The sequence below is a fragment of the Cyprinodon variegatus genome, unplaced genomic scaffold (genome assembly GCF_000732505.1).
Source record: "Cyprinodon variegatus isolate N-32 unplaced genomic scaffold, C_variegatus-1.0 Scaffold1437, whole genome shotgun sequence".
Lineage (NCBI taxonomy): Eukaryota > Metazoa > Chordata > Actinopteri > Cyprinodontiformes > Cyprinodontidae > Cyprinodon > Cyprinodon variegatus.
Genome location: NW_015151890.1, coordinates 91,636 through 99,025, shown reverse-complemented (window position 1 = coordinate 99,025; position 7,390 = coordinate 91,636). Strand labels below are relative to the sequence as shown.

Below are 7,390 nucleotides of genomic sequence, written 5' to 3'. Positions count from 1 at the left end.
ATGTTGAGTTTAATGTCGTCATGGCAAAAATATTTTTTCTCTTCATGTGTGGCCCTAATACTCCGTCGTAGTTTAACTCTAATGGTTATCATTAGAAACAAATATGAAACTGAAGATCAGGATTTTAATTTAACTTTGTTACTAACAGATGAATGTTGGATCAAAGAAACATTAAAATTTAATGTTTGGGAGAAGAAAAATAAAAGGTTACTGTTTATACTGTTTTGATCACAGGTTTTTTGCCGTTTCTGGGCTGAACTTTCATGCTTTAGTTTACTAAATATCTTCAGAGGAAGTTCTGTAGGGGAACCCTACGCATCTTGGTGGTTCTTTATGTCAGGCTTGGTGATTCTAATATTTAATTTATTTTTCTTTTATTTGTTAAATGGTAAAAAAGAGAAAAATCAGCCAGAAATTAGGCTCAGTCAGGACCAGCTGAGGAACCTTCAGTCCATCCTGGTCATCAGAACCATTGACCACTCCTACCTTTACATGCATGTAGATCTTCTTCAGGTCTTTACGATGTCTTCCTTGGTCATTTTTAGTTGTTTTTCCTTTGATTGGATTGTCTTTATGTTTAAAAGCAAAAAAAAAACTCATGCTTTTTCATTGTAAAGATTTAATACGTCTCCAGAATCTGGTGGCCTTCAGATCCTTGGATGTCACCTTGTCACTGTGGAAAATCGCTGCTGTGAAAGTTGTCAAGTGGGTGGGGGGGTTGAAGTGGACATTGAGAACGAACCGATCCTGCTTCCTTGCCATGAGCAGCCGGCGGTTATCTACCCCCCACGTGTCGGCGGGACAAGGAGCTGCTGGATGGCCCCAGGCCCTGCAGAGCCATGTATGGCCATGGCCTGCAGGGAAGGGAAGATAAGGATGCTGTGTGAGCAACAATGTGTGTTTCTGTTAAATTTAGAGTAGTTATCAGACGCAGCTCTCTGTCCTGGACACACTCTGTTGTTCTGCAGCTGCTGCATCAGGAGCCAAGGTGAGTACACCCAGGGGAACAAAAGGGGTCCCACAGGGCACACAAATGCATGAAACAGGTTTACATTCAGTGGTAAATGCAGTCATTTGATGCAGGAGACATCTTATAGCTGCTGGAGATGTTGGGGTCTGACTGGGATTTCTGCAGCACATGATCAAAATGTGACTCACTGGCTGAATCGAAGCTTCTGATTGTTGGGTCATCACATTCCCTCCGCTGATTATTTAATTTCTGAAAAAAAATCAGAGATCATTAAAGTAAATCTTCCGAACGCCACAGAAGTTGATTGGATGCTGCTGTGATCTGGCTGGGGTGAGGTGGTTTCTACTGGAGCTTTAGCTGTAATGTTGGTGAGATGTTCAGCAGATGAGCCTGAGATGAGAAGCTTTAATAAAGAGTGCTGTGATAATGATGCAGATTTCCTCAGATCTGATTTTTAGAAGTAAACAGAAGGATCATCATGTGATTAATAAGGTTCATCTACACTGACCCCTGCTGGTTTGAGCTGGACCTCTGCAGGCTGCTGGAGCAGATTTCAGAGTCAGGTTGATTCGGATTGAATCCAACAATTGTTCAGGAGGAGGACTTCAGAGAGTGGAGCCTCCAACATCCAAACACTACGTACTCACACTGACTTTAGGCAGAAGACGTCACCACATAAACCTCCTTATATGAATCCTTTTACTGTGGAGGAACATCTGAACCCAGATGATGGAGCTCCTCTGTCCAGCAGCACTCAGCCAGCCTAGAGCAAAGGAATGTTTTGCCTGATTGCATCCAGGACCTGATTCTCTCCATCCTGACCCATAAAGCATAGATGAAGCAGTGAAACCACAGCTCTGATGCTCTGCTTAGCTCTTTCCTCACCACCACAGCCTGGAGCAGCTCCTTTAGAAGGTCTTCTGATCCAGCAACTAAACTGAACCACATAAATATATTCAACCTTATCTGATAAATCATATTTAATCATCACATGACCAACCTCTCCTGGTTGTGCTCTGAGATGGATTCATTTTGGAGATATTTGAAATTCTGGTGCCCAAAAACTAAATAAATCAATATTTGATTAATGAATTGATAAATAAATATCAGAAGGACGGTTCTATGGAAGGTTTTGGGTTTAAAGAGGAGGAGGAGAAAGAGGAGGAGGAGGTTGGATGCCCGATCAGAGCAGTGAGGAGGGGTTCGTTTTAGGCAGTCTCTGTTTTTTCGCTTCTCTCTCCGGTTTGTGGTTCTGCTTCTCATCTCTAAGTTGTCTGACTGTTGTGCTGGAAACAAACAGCTTTTGTTCCGAGGATGAAAACGTCTTTAACTTTGTGGAGACTCTGATTTGAAAACCTTTTTTTCCTCTTGGTGTGGCGGTAGGTCCCTCTTTATGATCCTTCTCCTCCTGCAGCCTTACTCTGACAGGAATGAAGCTGGTTGTGTTCCTGCTGCTGCTTCTTAATTCATTACTACAGCTGGTTTTATTCTCAGCTCTTTGTTTAATCAAGTCATCAGATCATTTTTAGGAAGCAGTCACAAGTATAAGAGAGGATCCAAGATTCTTCAGTGTTAGCCACTCAAGGCAAATAGACAAAATACAGTTTTCTCATTCACTACAGCTCAGAACTGGGAATTATTGCGCGTCCTTGTTGACTCTTGCATGTCCAGATGGAGTTTAATGCAGAGAACATGTGAGGAAAGCTGCAGTCAGGTGAGCCACAGGAACAATGACTGTAACCAGACTGTAACAGCCACAAAACGGGAAGAAAAATTAAAATGTCCCAAGCTAAAACGGATGTACCATGTCAACCTAACAGAGAATACTCCTTAAGTCCTCCTCAATTGGGGCTCCACGGTAGCGCAGTTTGTAGAACTGTTGTCTTGCAGAAAAGAGATCCTTGGTCAGATTTCTACCCAGGGTCTATCTGCATGGAGGTTGCATGTTCTCTCCATGCATGCATGTGTTCTGTCGGGTACTCCAGCTTCCTCCCACAGTTCAGAAAACATGACTGTTAGGTTAACTGGTTTCTACAAATTGCCGTTAGGTAGGTGTGTGTATGGTTATATGTCCCTGTCCTGCAATAAACAGGCGACCTGTCCAGAGGGTGCCCTGCCTTCCACCCATAGACTGCAGGACTTGGGCATCAGCCCAACAATGACCCTGAGGGATAATTGGAAGAGGTTAGATGGATCCTCATAAAGAGAAAACACCATTTTCACAAGCTGCTACCTACCCCTGTTTATAACCAAAATCAAATCAACCGGGTCAAATAAACCCTAACAGGGTAAACGGATTGAATCAACTTAATTCAAGGAACATTCTGATCCACAAGAAACTGAATCAAAATAACCAACTTAACCATTAGAGCAAAATAAAAAGAATATTTTTTTAAATAAAACTTAGTCAACAGAAAAGACTCAACCAACAGAAACAATAAAGCAAACAAGCAAACAAATACTAAGTAATATCAACAGAATAAAAACAAGAAACTGAACCAACTGAACCCACTTAACCATTTAAACAAATTGAAACAACATATCCAGTTTAATCAGCAGAACCAACTTTTACAATATAACTAATTTAATAAACAGACCTAACTAAACTATAACAAAACAAACTTAACACTCTGAGCCGACAGAAGCAATACATAAAACTGAACCAACAGAAGCGACAGAAAAATATGAATTAACTTATTTTACAGAACAAACTTAACCAACCCAACTTTTGTTAATTACAGAACCAACCAAATAATATAAAACACACAGAAGAAAAATAAAGCTAGAGAACCAATAGAACCAACAGAATCAACAAAACTAGCTGAACAAATTAAACCAACAGAACCAAACATGAGCGAACAGAATCAACTTAATCAATAACAAAAATAAAACAAAAAAAACCCAAGTAGAATCAACAAAGCAATCCAGACTAAGAGAACCAGTCGAACAAACTAAACCAACTTAACCGACAGAATTACCAGAACACACTAAATCAACCCAACTGTCTTAACCAACAGAAAGAAAAAGTTTCCTAGAGAAGCAACTCAACCAACAGAACCAATAGAACTAACTAAAAACTTCACTCAGAACGAACCGAACCTGCAGATTAAACAGAACAAAATTAAAGCCACATAAACAATCAGAACCAAGAGAATCAACAGAACAAACCGAACTAACAGAACCAGTATAATCGACAGAACAAAGTAAACCACTAAAACCAAAGAAACCCGTGCTCTTTTACCTTTGGCCTTGCTCAGTTTTATTCTAAACCTTTAATTACAGAGAACAGCTGTAACTTCTGCCTGTTCTGTTCTATTTAAAACTCTGAATTTACTTTTTGTCTCTGTATTAAGATCTCTTTTTGATAGGGACATGCAAAATAATAGAAATAATAATTGAACTTTATTGATCTCACATTGGAGAAATTTACCTCTGCTTTTAACCCATCCTCTTGGGGAGTAGTGAGCTGCAATCATGGGGTGCCTGGGGAGCAATGTGGGGTTAAGGGTGGCAGTCTGTGGGAGTGGGGCTCAAACTCAGACTCAAACTCAGAACCTAAGGATTCCAAGCTCTGTGCCCTAACCACTAGGCTGCCACTCTCCTACAAAAGTACGTAACCTTACAAGTAATCTAACCCTTTAATTAGAAGTAGTAGATTCATGTCCATCTTAAAGAAGAGTAGTCCTGGAATGAAGCCCTGAGGTGCCCCAAATGTCTGCATATTTTTTACTCACATTAAAGGTCCAGACTGTATATATATTCTGAAATTGTTAAAGGAAGTCTAATGGGTGTGTAGAGGCTAAGCCAAAGCTTTAAGCCCCTGAGGTGGTACACCAGGGTAAAGTTGACACGCCGATTACTTAGCCGCTTAATTGAAATGATAGCCGTCCTTGATGTTAGTGCAGGTAATCCATTTATTTCCATGACTCGGCAATGTTGACAATAACACCGCATACATAGTTTCTGGGATCCACATAGCTTTCATCGGTAGCATCGCGTCACGTTAGTATTGCGTTACGGTCAAAAACTGTTTCCCCCTTTCGGGTGGAACACACCTGTCCTCATCAAAACCGGATCATACCTATATAGACAGCTGACAGATCATGTGACCCAAACCATTTGGAATACAGAAATTCATAATCTGCTCCTACAGGGTGGTTTTCTAGAGATCTAGAGGTCAATACCCAAATTAAGTTTAAAGTTATTTTGCTAGAATGAACACCATATCCTTTTTATGTCATCCACAAAAAACAAAATAAAACAAAAATGGCAGTTTAACATACTTAAGACTGTTTCTGTGTGTTTTAGGTTGACGAGAACTGAAGCTTCACCATGTGCCAAACTGGGAGTCCGCCGCTATCCTCTATCAATCATCTACTGTTCTTGTTGACTTTTGTCTCAGCTGAATTACTGCATTCAGTAGCAGGAGCCTCAGCTTCGACCCTAAACTCTAACAGCACAGCCAGAAACCAGACCAAATGTGGTGGCAGCAATAAATGCATTGAAGGTGTCATCCTTCCGCTGTGGAAACCGGAAAATCCTCCCTTTGCCGACCGCATGGCCAGAGCCACCATTTACTTCGTGGGGCTTTTCTACATGTTTCTAGGAGTCTCTATCATTGCTGATCGTTTCATGGCATCCATCGAAGTCATCACCTCTCAAGAAAGAAAGATCACGATAAAGAAGCCAAATGGAGAGAAGATTACCACTACAGTTCGCGTTTGGAATGAGACGGTGTCCAACCTGACCCTGATGGCCTTGGGTTCATCTGCACCTGAAATCCTCCTGTCGGTCGTTGAAGTGTGTGGTCACAACTTCGATGCCGGAGAGCTGGGTCCAAACACCATCGTAGGAAGTGCTGCTTTCAACATGTTTGTCATCATTGGCTTGTGTGTGTCTGTGATTCCTGATGGAGAAACCAGAAAGGTGAAGCATCTGCGGGTGTTTTTTGTCACAGCCACCTGGAGCGTGTTTGCATACACCTGGCTGTACCTGATCCTGGCTGTTTTTTCTCCGGGTGTTGTTGAAATTTGGGAGGGGCTTCTTACACTCTTCTTCTTCCCTTTCTGTGTTGGATTAGCTTATGTTGCAGATCGCAGACTCCTTTTCTACAAATATGTGTACAAGCGATACAGGGCAGGGAAGCAGAAAGGAATGATTATCGAGACAGAAGGTGAGCCAGAACTTCCCTCAAAGGTGGACATTGAAATGGATGGCAAGATGCTTAACTCTCATGGAGATGAACTCCTGGATGGAGAGGTGGGAAGTGAGGAAAAGGAGGTGGATGAGGAGGAGGCTCGTAGAGAACTGGCCAGGATCTTGAAAGAGCTAAAACAGAAACACCCAGAGAAGGAAATGGAACAACTGATGGAGCTTGCCAATTACCAGGTGTTAACCCAACAACAGAAGAGTCGAGCCTTCTACCGCTGTCAGACAACCAGAATCATGACCGGAGCAGGTAATGTTCTTAAAAAACATGCCGCTGATCAGGCCAAGAGAGCCACGCAGCACGATATCTGCTCTGAGATATCCGTCAACAACTTTTCTTCAAAGGTTTTTTTTGACCCCGGGAACTATCAGTGTCTGGAAAACTGTGGCAGTGTAGTACTCAACGTTGTCCGCAGAGGTGGAGACTTAACAAGCACGGTCTGTGTTGATTACCGGACTGAAGATGGCACTGCAAACGCCGGTTCAGACTACCAGTTCACTGAAGGAACTGTTGTGTTCAAACCAGGGGAGACCGAAAAGGAAATCCGTATTGATATCATTGACGATGATATCTTTGAGGAGGATGAACATTTTTTGGTTCACCTCACCAATGTGAGGGTTATATCTAATGGTGCAAATGATCATAAGATGAACCACGTCGACGGCCTTGCAGGGTTAGGTTTGCCATGTACAGCCACCGTCACCATCTTTGATGATGACCATGCTGGGATCTTTACCTTTGAGGAGCCAGTCATGACTGTGAGCGAGAGCACAGGAATGATGGAGGTGAAGGTGACCAGGAACTCAGGAGCCCGTGGCCTTGTGGTTGTGCCATACAAAACCATAGAGGGGACGGCTAAAGGAGGAGGGGTGGACTTTGAAGACACAAATGGAGTTCTGGAGTTTGACAATGACGAGATTGTGTAAGTACAGGTTTATTTTATTAAAACCATAGAGTTAAAACTGTAAAAGATTTCTCCAGTTAAGGAATGAATCTCTCTATACTAGAGCTTCAACAGAGTCCATTATCAGCTCTTGAAGTTACTAGAGGTGTCTGACAACGCAAGAGGTTCAAAGTCCTCAAATATCAAACAATAAAATCCCCCCAATCCAGCACAACAAATAGTAAAAGCCTGAGTGGGACTTGGTGCAGCACACTGGGGCAGAACAAATGAAACAATGCAAAGACGGTCATATCCAGGCTAAAATGCA

The 7,390-nt window shown here is 42.2% G+C and overlaps 1 pseudogene; it reads left to right on the top strand.

The window, feature by feature from the left end:
• Positions 1-2,217: 2,217 nt before the first annotated feature.
• On the top strand, positions 2,218-7,105 carry LOC107103389 (annotated as a pseudogene).
• Positions 7,106-7,390: the final 285 nt, after the last annotated feature.